Source organism: Leuresthes tenuis, unplaced genomic scaffold, assembly GCF_036924035.1.
Source record: "Leuresthes tenuis unplaced genomic scaffold, fLeuTen1.0.hap1 SCAF_21, whole genome shotgun sequence".
NCBI lineage: Eukaryota > Metazoa > Chordata > Actinopteri > Atheriniformes > Atherinopsidae > Leuresthes > Leuresthes tenuis.
The window spans coordinates 13,631,342-13,644,561 of NW_027325375.1; positions in this window are offsets into that span (position 1 = coordinate 13,631,342).

The window sequence follows — 13,220 nt, forward strand, 5'->3', positions numbered from 1 at the left end:
GAGGTTGTGTTCGGCTGCAAGTAGGTGTGAATGTCCAGCCATAATTACTCACAAACGGGTAAGAAAAGGTAGTATTGCCAGACCATATATGATCAAAACAGGGAGCGGAGGTGGTTCAGCTGCAAGAAGGTTTGAATGTCCGACTAAAGTTCAAATATATTAACAAAAGCGGGAGGAGAGGTCTTCGGATGAGAGTGGTTGAAAATTTCCAACCATAATGTATAAAATGAGGTGAAAAAAAGGTGTGATAGAACACTAAAAGGTGGAGCGGAAGTGTTCGGCTGCAAGAAGGTGTGAATGTCCGACTATATTTGGTGAAAAGCAGGTGAAGCAAGGTCTGAATGCCCAACCTTACATCATCAAAAGTGAGATCAGAGGTGTTTGGCTGCAAGAAGGCCATAGTTTGCCAAAAGCGGGTAAGGTGCGAATGTCCGACTAAATATCAACAAAATTTGGGGCGGAGGTCTTCGGATGCAAGTGGGTGTGAATGTCCGACTATATTTGGTGAAAAGCAGGTGAAGCAAGGTCTGAATGCCCAACCTTACATCATCAAAAGCGAGATCAGAGGTGTTTGGCTGCAAGAACGCCATAGTTTGCCAAAAGCGGGTAAGGTGCGAATGACCGACTAAATATCAACAAAAGTGGGGGCGGAGGTCTTCGGATGCAAGTGGGTGTGAATATCCCACCATACAAGTATGGTGGAGAGGAAGCTGTGAATGGCCGACCATAGTAAAAGGCAGGTGAGAGAAGGTGCGAATGTCAAACCATACATAATCAAAACAGGGAGCGGAGGTGTTCTGCTGTAAGAAGGTGTGAATGTCCAACCATAGTTGGTAAAAAGCGGGTAAGAAAAGGTTAAAATACCCGACTGTACACAATCAATAGCGGGAGCGGAGTTGTTCGGCTACTAAAAGGTGTGAAAGTCCGACCATGGTTTGTAAAAAGCAGGTAAGAAAAGGTGCGAATGCCCGACAATGTATGATCAAAAGAGGGAGTGGAGGTTTTCGGCTGCAAGAAGGTCTGAATGTCCAACCATAATTTGTAAAAACCGGGGAAGAAAAGGCTCGAAAGCCCGACTATACACCATCAAAAGTGGGAGCGGAGGTGTTCAGCTGCAAGACGGTCTGAATGTCCATCAATAATTGCTAGAAAACATTAAAGAAAATTTTCGAATATCAAACTGCACATGATCATAAGCGGGAGAGGAGGTGTTCAGCTGCAAGAAGGTGTGAATGTCTACCCATAATTACTGAAAAATGGGTAAGAAAAGGTGCGAATGCCTAACCATACATCATCAAAAGAGGGAGCGGAGGTGTTCCGCTGTAAGACGGTGTGAATGTCCGACCATAGATGGTAAAAAGCGGGTAAGAAAAGGTTAAATTACCCGACTGTACACATTCAAAAGAGGGAGCGGAGTTGTTCAGCTAAGAGATGGTGTGAAAGTCCGACCTTGGTTTGTAAAAAGCGGGTAAGAAAAGGTTCGTATGCCCGAATATACACCATCAAAAGCGGAAGCGGAGGTGTTCGGCTGCAAGATATTGTGAACGTCCGACCAAAGTTTGTAAAAAGCAGTTAAGAAAAGGTTCGAATATCTAACCAAACATAATCAAAAGCGGGAGCAGAGCTGTTCGACTGGAAGTAGGTGTGAATGTCAGATCATAATTTGCAAAAAGCTGATGAGAAAGGGTGAGAATGCCCGACTATACACCATCAAATGCGGTAGCGGAGTTGTTCGGCTGTGAGTAGGTGTGAATCTCCAACCATAATTGCTGAAAAATGTGTTAGAAAAGGTAAGAATGCCGGTCCATACATCATCAAAAGCGAGAGAGGTTGTGTTCGGCTGCAAGTAGGTGTGACTGTTCGACTAAAGTTTGTAAAAAGTGGGTAAGACAAGGTGCGAATGCCTGACAATGTATGATCAAAAGCGGGAGCGGAGGTGTTCAGCTGCAAGAAGGTCTACATGTCCATCAATAATTGTTAGAAAACATGAAAGAAACTTTTCGAAAATCAAACCACACATGATCATAAGTGGGATAGGAGGTGTTCAGCTGCAAGGTGTGAATGTCCACCCATAATTTCAGAAAAATGGGCAAAAAAAAGGTGTGAATGCCCAACCATACATCATCAAAAGCAGGAGTGGAAGTGTTCGGCTACAAGAAGGTGTGAACGTCCAACCAAAATATGTAAAAAGCAGTTAAGAAAAGGTTTGAATATCCAACCAAACATAATCAAAAGCGGGAGCAGAGCTTTTCGACTGCAAGTAGGTGTGAATGTAAGATCATAATTTGCAAAAAGCTGATGAGAAAGGGTGAGAATGCCCGACTATATATCATCAAATGCGGGAGCGGAGTTGTTCGGCTGTGAGTAGGTGTGAATCTCCAACCATAATTGCTGAAAAATGTGTTAGAAAAGGTAAAAATGCCGGTCCATACATCATCAAAAGCGAGAGAGGTTGTGTTCGGCTGCAAGTAGGTGTGAATGTCCAGCCATAATTACTCACAAACGGGTAAGAAAAGGTAGTATTGCCAGACCATATATGATCAAAACAGGGAGCGGAGGTGGTTCAGCTGCAAGAAGGTTTGAATGTCCGACTAAAGTTCAAATATATTAAAGAAAGTGGGAGGAGAGGTCTTCGGATGAGAGTGGTTGAAAATTTCCGACCATAATGTATAAAATTCGGTGAAAAAAAGGTGTGATAGAACACTAAAAGGTGGAGCGGAAGTGTTCGGCTGCAAGAAGGTGTGAATGTCCGACTATATTTGGTGAAAAGCAGGTGAAGCAAGGTCTGAATGCCATACCTTACATCATCAAAAGCGAGATCAGAGGTGTTTGGCTGCAAGAAGGCCATAGTTTGCCAAAAGCGGGTAAGGTGCGAATGTCCGACTAAATATCAACAAAATTTGGGGCAGAGGTCTTCGGATGCAAGTGGGTGTGAATATCCAACCATACAAGTATGGTGGAGAGGAAGCTGTGAATAGCCGACCATAGTTTGGAAAAAGCGGGTAAGAAAAGGTTTGAATACCCGAACATACACCATCAAAAGAGGGAGCGGAGTTGTTCCGCTGTACGAAGATGTGAATGTCCGACCATAGTTGGTAAAAAGCGGGTAAGAAAAGGTTAAAATACCCGACTGTACACAATCAATAGCGGGAGCGGAGTTGTTCGGCTACAAGAAGGTGTGAAAGTCCGACCATGGTTTGTAAAAAGCGGGTAAGAAAAGGTTCGAATGCCCGACTATACACCATCAAATGCGGGAGCGGAGTTGTTCGGCTGTGAGTAGGTGTGAATCTCCAACCATAATTGCTGAAAAATGTGTTAGAAAAGGTAAGAATGCCGGTCCATACATCATCAAAAGCGAGAGAGGTTGTGTTCGGCTGCAAGTAGGTGTGAATGTCCATTAATAATTGCTTTAAAACATGAAAGAAAATTTTCGAATATCAAACCTTACATGATCATTAGCGGGAGAGGAGGTGTTCAGCTGCAAGAAGATGTGAATATCCACCTATAATTACTGAAAAATGGGTAGGAAAAGATGCGAATGTCCAACCATAAATCATCAAAAGCAGGAGTGGAGTTGTTCAGCTACAAGAAGGTATGAAAGTCCAACCATGGTTTGTAAAAAGCGGGTAAGAGAAGGTTCGAATACCCGAATATATACCATCAAAAGCGGAAGCGGGGGTGTTCGGCTGCAAGAAGGTGTGAACGTCCGACCAAAGTTTGTAAAAAGCAGTTAAGAAAAGGTTTGAATATCCAACCGAACATAATCAAAAGCGGGAGCAGAGCTGTTCGACTGCAAGTAGGTGTGAATGTCAGATCATAATTGCTGAAAAATTTGATAGAAAAGACTAGAATGCCGGACAATACATCATCAAAAGCGGGAGAGGTGGTTTTTCGGCTGCAAGTAGGTGTGAATGTCCAGCCATAATTACTCACAAACGGGGGAAGAAAAGGTAGTATTTCCAGACCACACATGATCAAAACAGGGAATGGAGGTGGTTCAGCTGCAAGGTGTGAATGTCTGACTAAAGTTTGTAAAAACCGTGTAAGACAAGGGGCGAATACCCGACAATGTATGATCAAAAGAGGGATCGGAGGTTTACGGCTGCAAGGTCTGAATGTCCAACCATAATTTGTAAAAATCGGGGAAGAAAAGGCTCGAAAACCTGACTATACACCATCAAAAGCGGGAGCAGAGGTGTTCAGGTGCAAGAAGGTCTGAATGTCCGACCAATAATTACTGAAAAATGGGTAAGAAAAGGTGCGAATGCCAAATCATACATCATCAAAAGCAGGAGCGGATGTGTTCGGCTACAAGAAGGTTTGAATGTCCAACCATAGTAAGTAATAGGTGGGTAAGAAAAGGCTCGAATGCCCGACTATACACCATCAAAAGCGGAAGCGGAGGTGTTCGGCTGCAAGACGGTGTGAACGTCCGACCAAAGTTTGTAAAAAGCATTAAGAAAATGTTCGAATATCCAACCAAACATAATCAAAAGCGGGAGCAGAGCTGTTCGACTTCAAGTAGGTGTGAATATCAGATCATAATTTGCAAAAAGCTGATGAGAAAGGGTGAGAATGCCCGACTATACACTATCAAATGAGGGAGCGGAGGTGTTCGTCTGTGAGTAGGTGTGAATGTCCGACCATAATTGCTGAAAAATGTGTTAGAAAAGGTAAGAAGGCCGGACCATATATCATCAAAAGCGGGAGAGGTTGTGTTCGGCTGCAAGAAGGTGTGAATGTCCAGCCATAATTACTCACAAACGGGTAAGAAAAGGTACTATTGCCAGACCATATATGATCAAAACAGGGAGCGGAGGTGGCTCAGCTGCAAGAAGGTTTGAATGTCCGACTAAAGTTTGTAAAAAGCGGGTAAGACAAGGTGTGAATGCCCGACAATGTATGATCAAAAGAGGAGCGGAGGTTTTCGGCTGCAAGAAGGTCTGAATGTCCACCCATAATTACTGAAAAATGGGTAAGAAAAGGTGCGAAAGCCCAACCGCACATGATCATAAGTGGATGAGAAGGTGTTCGACTGCAAGTAGGTGTGAATGTAATCAATGTCTAGATAAATTTCAACAAAAAACAACGTTGTACTTTGCAGTAAAAGAAAGTGCAAATCAAAAGTTTTAGGAATCCGAGAATAAGCTTATTTTCATGAGTTCTGACCGATTTCGGATTTTATGTATAAAATGAATTTCTTCACGCAAACTAAGTTAACACTGCTTTGTCCTTCATATGTACCCATTTCTACATATATTTCAAGCATAAACTTCCTCATATTACCCTGAATGAGAAAGAGCCACACTTGTGATTAAGCCATACCTCCCTTTTGAGGAGTTCTACATGATTTGGGATTTTATCTATAAAATTAATTCCTTCACTCAAACTATGTTAAAACGGCTTTTACCTTCATATATATCAATGTCTCGATAGATTTAAACAAAAAAACAACGTTGTACTTTGCAATAAAAGAAAGAGCAAATCAAAAGTTTTGGGAATCCGACAATAAGCTTATTTTCATGAGTTCTGCACGATTTCGGATTTTATGTATAAAATGAATTCATTCACTCAAACCAAGTTAAAACTGCTTTTTCCTTCATATTTATCAATGTCTAGATCGACTTCAACAAAGAACAACATTGTATTTTGCAGTAGAAGAAAGAGCAAAACTGAAGGATCAGGAATCCGAGAATAAGCTTCTTTTCATACGTTCTGCATGATTTGGGATTTTATGTATAAAATGAATTCCTTCACTCAAACTAAGTTAACACTGCTTTGTCCTTCATATGTACCCATTTCTACATATATTTCAAGCATAAACTTCCTCATACTACCCTGAATGAGAAAGAACCACACTTGTGATTAAGCCATACGCCCCTTTTGAGGAGTTCTGCATGATTTGGGATTTTATCTATAAAATCAATTCCTTCACTCAAACTATGTTAAAACGGCTTTTACCTTCATATTTATCAATGTCTCGATATATTTAAACAAAAAAAACAACGTTGTACTTTGCAGTAAAAGAAAGAGCCAATCAAAAGTTTTAGGAATCCGAGAATAAGCTTATTTTCATGAGTTCTGCACGATTTCGGATTTTATGTATAAAATGAATTAATTCACTCAAACCAAGTTAAAACTGCTTTTTCCTTCATATTTATCAATGTCTAGATCGACTTCAACAAAGAACAACATTGTATTTTGCAGTAGAAGAAAGAGCAACACTGAAGGATCAGGAATCCGAGAATAAGCTTATTTTCTTATGGGCAAGTGGGAACTACTTTGTCCTTCATATTAATCAATGTGTAGATGGATTTCAACTTCTTCTACTGCAAAGTCCAATGTTTTTCTTTGTTGAAGTCGATCTAGACATTGATGAATATGGAAGGACAAAGCAGTTTTAACTTGGTTTGAGCAAAGCAATTCATTTTATAGCAAAATCCGAAATCGTGCAGAACTCATGAAAGCAGGCTTATACTCGGATTCCTGAAACTTTAGATTTGCTCTTTCTTTTACTGCAAAGTACAACGTTGTTTTTTTGTTTAAATATTTCTAGACATGGTAAATATGAAGGACAAATCAGTTTTAACATAGTTTGAGTGAAGTAATGCATTTTATAAGCAAAATCCCAAATCATGCAGAACTCACGAAATGCTTTTTCTCGCATTTCACTGCTTTTTACAAACTTTGGTCGGACGTTCACACCTTCTTGCATCCGAACACCTCCGCTTCCGCTTTTGATAATGTATATTCGGGCATTCGAACCTTTTTTTACCCGCTTTTTACAAACCATTGTCGGACTTTCACACCTTCTTGCAGCCGAACACCACCTCTCCCGCTTTTGATGATGTATGGTCCAGTATTCTTACCTTTTCTAACACATTTTTCAGCAATTATGGTCGGACATTCACACCTACTCACAGCTGGACACCTCCGCTCCCGCTTTTGATCATACAATGTCGGGACATCGCTCCTTGTCTTACCAGCTTTTTACAAACTTTAGTCGAACATTCACACCTTCTTGCAGCTGAAAACCTCCGCTCCCGCTTTTGATGATGTATAGTCGGGCTTTCGAGCCTTTTCTTACCCGGTTTTTACAAATTATGGTTGGACATTCAGACCTTGCAGCCGAACACCTCCGCTCTCTCTTTTGATCATACATTGTTGGGCATTCGCACCTTGTCTTAACCGCTTTTCACAAACTATAGTCAGACATTCACACCTTGCAGCTGAACCTCCGCTCCCTGTTTTGATCATGTATGGTCTGGCAATACTACCTTTTCTTCCCCCGTTTGTGAGTAATTATGGCTGGACATTCACACCTACTTGCAGTCAAACAGCTCTGCTCCCGCTTTTGATTATGTTTGGTTGGATATTCGAACCTTTTCTTAACTGCTTTTTACAAACCATGGTCGGACTTTCACACCTTCTTGTAGCCGAACAACTCCGCTCCCGCTATTGATTGTGTACAGTCGGGTAATTTAACCTTTTCTTACCCGCTTTTTACCAACTATGGTCGGACATTCACACCGTCTTACAGCAGAACACCTCCGCACCCGCTTTTTATGGTGTATAGTCGGGCATTTGAACCTTTTCTTACCCGCTATTTACAAACTATGGTAGGACATTCAAACCTTCGTGTATCCGAAAACCTCCGCTCTCTCTTTTGATCATACATTGTCGGACACTCGCACCTTTTCTTACCCGCTTTTTACAAACCATGGTCGGACTGTCACACCTTCTCTTAGCTGAACAACTCCGCTCCCTCTTTTGATTGTGTACAGTCGGGTAATTTAACCTTTTCTTACCCGCTTTTTACCATCTATGGTCGGACATTTACACCGTCTTACAGCGGAACACCTCCGCTCCCTCTTTTGATGGTGTATGTTCGGGCATTCAAACCTTTTCTTACCCGCTTTTTCCAAACTATGGTCGGCTATTCACAGCTTCCTCTCCACCATACCATATTCACACCCACTTGCATCCGAAAACCTCCGCCCCAAACTTTGTTGATATTTAGTCAGACATTCGCACCTTACCCGCTTTTGGCAAACTATGGCCTTCTTGCAGCCTAACAACTCTGATCTTGCTTTTGATGATGTAAGGTTGGGCATTCAGACCTTGCTTCACCTGCTTTTCACCAAATATAGTCGGACATTCACACCTTCTTGCAGCCGAACACTTCCGCTCCACCTTTTAGTGTTCTATCACACCTTTTTTTTCACCGCATTTTATACATTATGGTTGGAAATTTTCAACCACTTTCATCCGAAGACCTCTCCTCCCGCTTTTGTTAATATATTTGAACTTTAGTTTGACATTCAAACCTTCTTGCAGCTGAACCACCTCCGCTCCCTGTTTTGATCATATATGGTCTGGCAATACCTCCTTTTCTTACCCGTTTGTGAGTAATTATGGCTGGACATTCACACCTACTTGCAGCCGAACACAACCTCTCTCGCTTTTGATGATGTATAGACCGGCATTTTTACCTTTTCTAACACATTTTTCAGCAATTATGGTCGGAGATTCACACCTACTCACAGCCGAACAACTCCGCTACCGCATTTGATGGTGTATAGTCGGGCATTCTCACCCTTTCTCATCAGCTTTTTGCAAATTATGATCTGACATTCACACCTACTTGCAGTCGAACAGCTCTGCTCCCGCTTTTGATTATGTTTGGTTGGATATTCGAACCTTTTCTTAACTTCTTTTTACATATTTTGGTTGGACGTTCACACCTTCTTGTAGCCGAACACTTCCACTCCTGCTTTTGATGATGTATGGTTGGGCATTCACACCTTTTTTTTGCCCATTTTTCAGGAATTATGGGTGGACATTCACACCTTGCAGCTGAACACCTCCTATCCCACTTATGATCATGTGCGGTTTGATTTTCGAAAAGTTTCTTTCATGTTTTCTAGCAATTATTGATGGACATGTAGACCTTCTTGCAGCTGAACACCTCCGCTCCCGCTTTTGATCATACATTGTCAGGCATTCGCATCTTGTCTTACCCACTTTTTACAAACTTTAGTCGAACAGTCACACCTTTTTGCAGCCGAACACCACCTCTACCGCTTTTGATGATGTATGGTCCAGCATTCTTACCTTTTCTAACACATTCTTCAGCAATTATGGTCGGACATTCACACCTACTCAGAGCCGAACACCTCCGCTCCCGCATTTGATGGTCTATAGTCGGGCATTCTACAGCGGAAAAGACTCATTCTTATGTTTGGTTAGATATTCAAACCTTTTCTTAACTGCTTTTTACAAACTTTGGTCGGACGTTCACAATATCTTGCAGCCGAACACCTCCGCTTCCGCTTTTGATGGTGTATATTCGGGCATACGAACCTTTTCTTACCCGCTTTTTACAAACCAAGGTCGGACTTTCACACCTTCTCTTAGCTGAACAACTCCGCTCCCTCTTTTGATTGTGTACAGACGGGTAATTTAACCTTTTCTTACCCGCTTTTTACCATCTATGGTCGGACATTCACACCGTCTTACAGCGGAACACCTCCGCTCCCTCTTTTGATGATGTATGGTAAGGCATTCGCACCTTTTCTTACCCATTTTTCAGTAATTATGGGTAGACATTCACACCTTCTTGCAGCTGAACACCTCCTCTCCTGCTTATGATCATGTGCAGTTTGATATTCGAAAATTTTCTTTCATGTTTTCTAGCAATTATTGATGGACATTCAGACCGTCTTGAAGCTGAACACCGTCTTGAAGCTGAACACCTCCGCTCCCACTTTTGATGGTGTATAGTCGGGCTTTCGAGCCTTTTCTTCCCCGGTTTTTACAAATTATGGTTGGACATTCAGACCTTCTTGCAGCCGAAAACCTCCACTCCCTCTTTTGATCATACATTGTCGGGCATTCGCACCTTTTCTTACCCGCTTTTTACAAACCATGGTCGGACTTTCACACCTTCTTGTAGCCGAACAACTCCGCTCCCGCTATTGATTGTGTACAGTCGGGTATTTTAACCTTTTCTTACCCGCTTTTTACCAACTATTGTTGGACATTCACACCGTCTTACAGCGGAACACCTCCGCTCCCTCTTTTGATGGTGTATGTTCGGGCACTCGAACCTTTTCTTACCCGCTTTTTACAAACTATGGTCAGACATTCAAACCTTCTTGTAGCCGAACACATCCACTCCTGCTTTTGATGATGGGTATTCAAACCTACTTGTTGCCCGCTTTTCATTAATTATGGGTGGACATACACACCTTGTCGCAGCCAAACACCTCCGCTCCCTGTTTTGATCATGTATGATTGGACATTCGCACCTTTTCTCACCCGCTTTTTGCAAACTATGGTCGGCCATTCACAGCTTCCTCTCCACCATACTTGTATGGTGGGATATTCACACCCACTTGCATCCGAAGACCTCCGCCCCCACTTTTGTTGATATTTAGTCGGTCATTCGCACCTTACCCGCTTTTGGCAAACTATAGCCTTCTTGCAGCCAAACACCTCTGATCTCATTTTTGATGATGTAAGGTTGGGCATTCAGACCTTGCTTCACCTGCTTTTCACCAAATATAGTCGAACAGTCACACCTTCTTGCAGCCGAACACTTCTGCTCCACCTTTTAGTGTTCTATGGGGTATTCACACCTTTTTTTTCACCGCATTTTATTGATTATGGTTGGAAATTCTCACCCACTCTTATCCGAAGACCTCTCCTCCTGCTTTTGTTAATATATAGTCGGGCATTCAAACCTTTTCTTACCCGCTTTTTACAAATTATGGTCGAACATTCACACCTACTTGCAGCCGAACACCTCCGCTCCCGCTTTTGATGGTGTATAGTCGGGCTTTCGAGCCTTTTCTTCCCCAGTTTTTGCAAATTATGGTTGTACATTCAGACCTTGCAGCCGAAAACCTCCGCTCCTCTTTTGATCATACATTGTCGGGCATTCACACCTTGTCTTAACCGCTTTTTACAAACTTTAGTCAGACATTCAAACCTTCTTGCAGCTGAACCACCTCCGCTCCCTGTTTTGATCATATATGGTCTGGCAATAGTACCTTTTCTTACCCGTTTGTGAGTAATTATGGCTGGACATTCACACCTACTTGCAGCCGAACACAACCTCTCCCGCTTTTGATGATATATGGTCCGGCATTTTTACCTTTTCTAACACATTTTTCAGCAATTATGGTCGGACATTCACACCTACTCACAGACGAACACCTCCGCTCCCACATTTGATAGTGTATAGTCGGGCATTCTCACCCTTTCTCAACAGCTTTTTGCAAATTATGATCTGATATTCACACCTACTTGCAGTCGAACAGCTCTGCTCCCGCTTTTGATTATGTTTGGTTGGATATTCGAACATTTTCTTAACTGCTTTTTACAAACTTTGGTCGGACGTTCACACCGTCTTGCAGCCGAACACCTCCGCTTCCGCTTTTGATGGTATATAGTCGGGCATTCGAGCCTTTTCTTACCCACCTATTACTTACTATGGTTGGACATTCAAACCTTCTTGTAGCCGAACACATCCGCTCCTGCTTTTGATGATGTATGATTTGGCATTCACACCTTTTCTTACCCATTTTTCAGTAATTTTTGGTCGGACATTAGCACCTTCTTGCACCTGAACACCTCTGCTCCCGCTTTTGATGGTGTATAGTCGGGCTTTCGAGCCTTTTCTTCCCCGATTTTTACAAATTATGGTTGGACATTCAGACCTTGCAGCCGTAAACCTCTGATCCCTCTTTTGATCATACATTGTCGGGCATTCGCCCCTTGTCTTACACGGTTTTTACAAACTTTAGTCAGACATTCACACCTTGCAGCTGAACCACCTCCATTCCCTGTTTTGATCATGTGTGGTCTGGAAATACTACCTTTTCTTCCCCCGTTTGTGAGTAATTATGGCTGGACATTCACACCTACTTGCAGCCGAAAAACCACCTCTCCCGCTTTTGATGATGTACTGTCCGGCATTCTAGTCTTTTCTATCACATTTTTCAGCAATTATGATCTGACATTCACACCTACTTGCAGTCGAACAGCTCTGCTCCCGCTTTTGATTATGTTCGGTTGGATATTCAAACCTTTTCTTAACTGCTTTTTACAAACTTTGGTCGGACGTTCACACCTTCTTGCAGCCGAACACCCCCGCTTCCGCTTTTGATGGTATATATTCGGGTATTCGAACCTTCTCTTACCCGCTTTTTACAAACCATGGTTGGACGTTCACACCTTCTTGTAGCTGAACAACTCCACTCCTGCTTTTGATGATTTATGGTTGGACATTCGCATCTTTTCCTACCCATTTTTCAGTAATTATGGGTGGATATTCACATCTTCTTGCAGCTGAACACCTCCTCTCCCGCTAATGATCATGTAAGGTTTGATATTCGAAAATTTTCTTTCATGTTTTAAAGCAATTATTAATGGACAGTCACACCTACTTGCAGCCGAACACCACCTCTCCCGCTTTTGATGATGTATGGACCGGCATTCTTACCTTTTCTAACACATTTTTCAGCAATTATGGTTGGAGAATCACACCTACTCACAGCCGAACAACTCCGCTACCGCATTTGATGGTGTATAGTCGGGATTTCTCACCCTTTCTCATCAGCTTTTTGCAAATTATTCTCTGACATTCACACCTACTTGCAGTCGAACAGCTCTGCTCCTGCTTTTGATTATGTTTGGTTAGATATTCGAACCTTTTCTTAACTGCTTTTTTACAAACTTTGGTCGGACGTTCACACCTTCTTGCAGCCGAACACCTACGCTTCCGGTTTTGATGGTGTATATTCGGGCATACGAACCTTTTCTTACCCGCTTTTTACAAACCATGGTCGGACTTTCACACCTTCTCTTAGCTGAACAACTCCGCTCCCTCTTTTGATTGTGTACAGTCGGGTATTTTAACCTTTTCTTACCCGCTTTTTACCAACTATGATCGGACATTCATACCGTCTTACAGCGGAACACCTCCGCTCCCTCCTTTGATGGTGTATGTTCGGGCATTCGAACCTTTTCTTACCCGCTTTTTACAAACCAGGGTCGGACTTTCACACCTTTTAGTAGCCGAACAACTCCGCTCCCGCTATTGATTGTGTACAGTCGGGTATTTTAACCTTTTCTTACCCGCTTTTTACCAACTATGGTTGGACATTCACACCTTCTTACAGCAGAACACCTCCGCTCCCTGTTTTGATTATGTA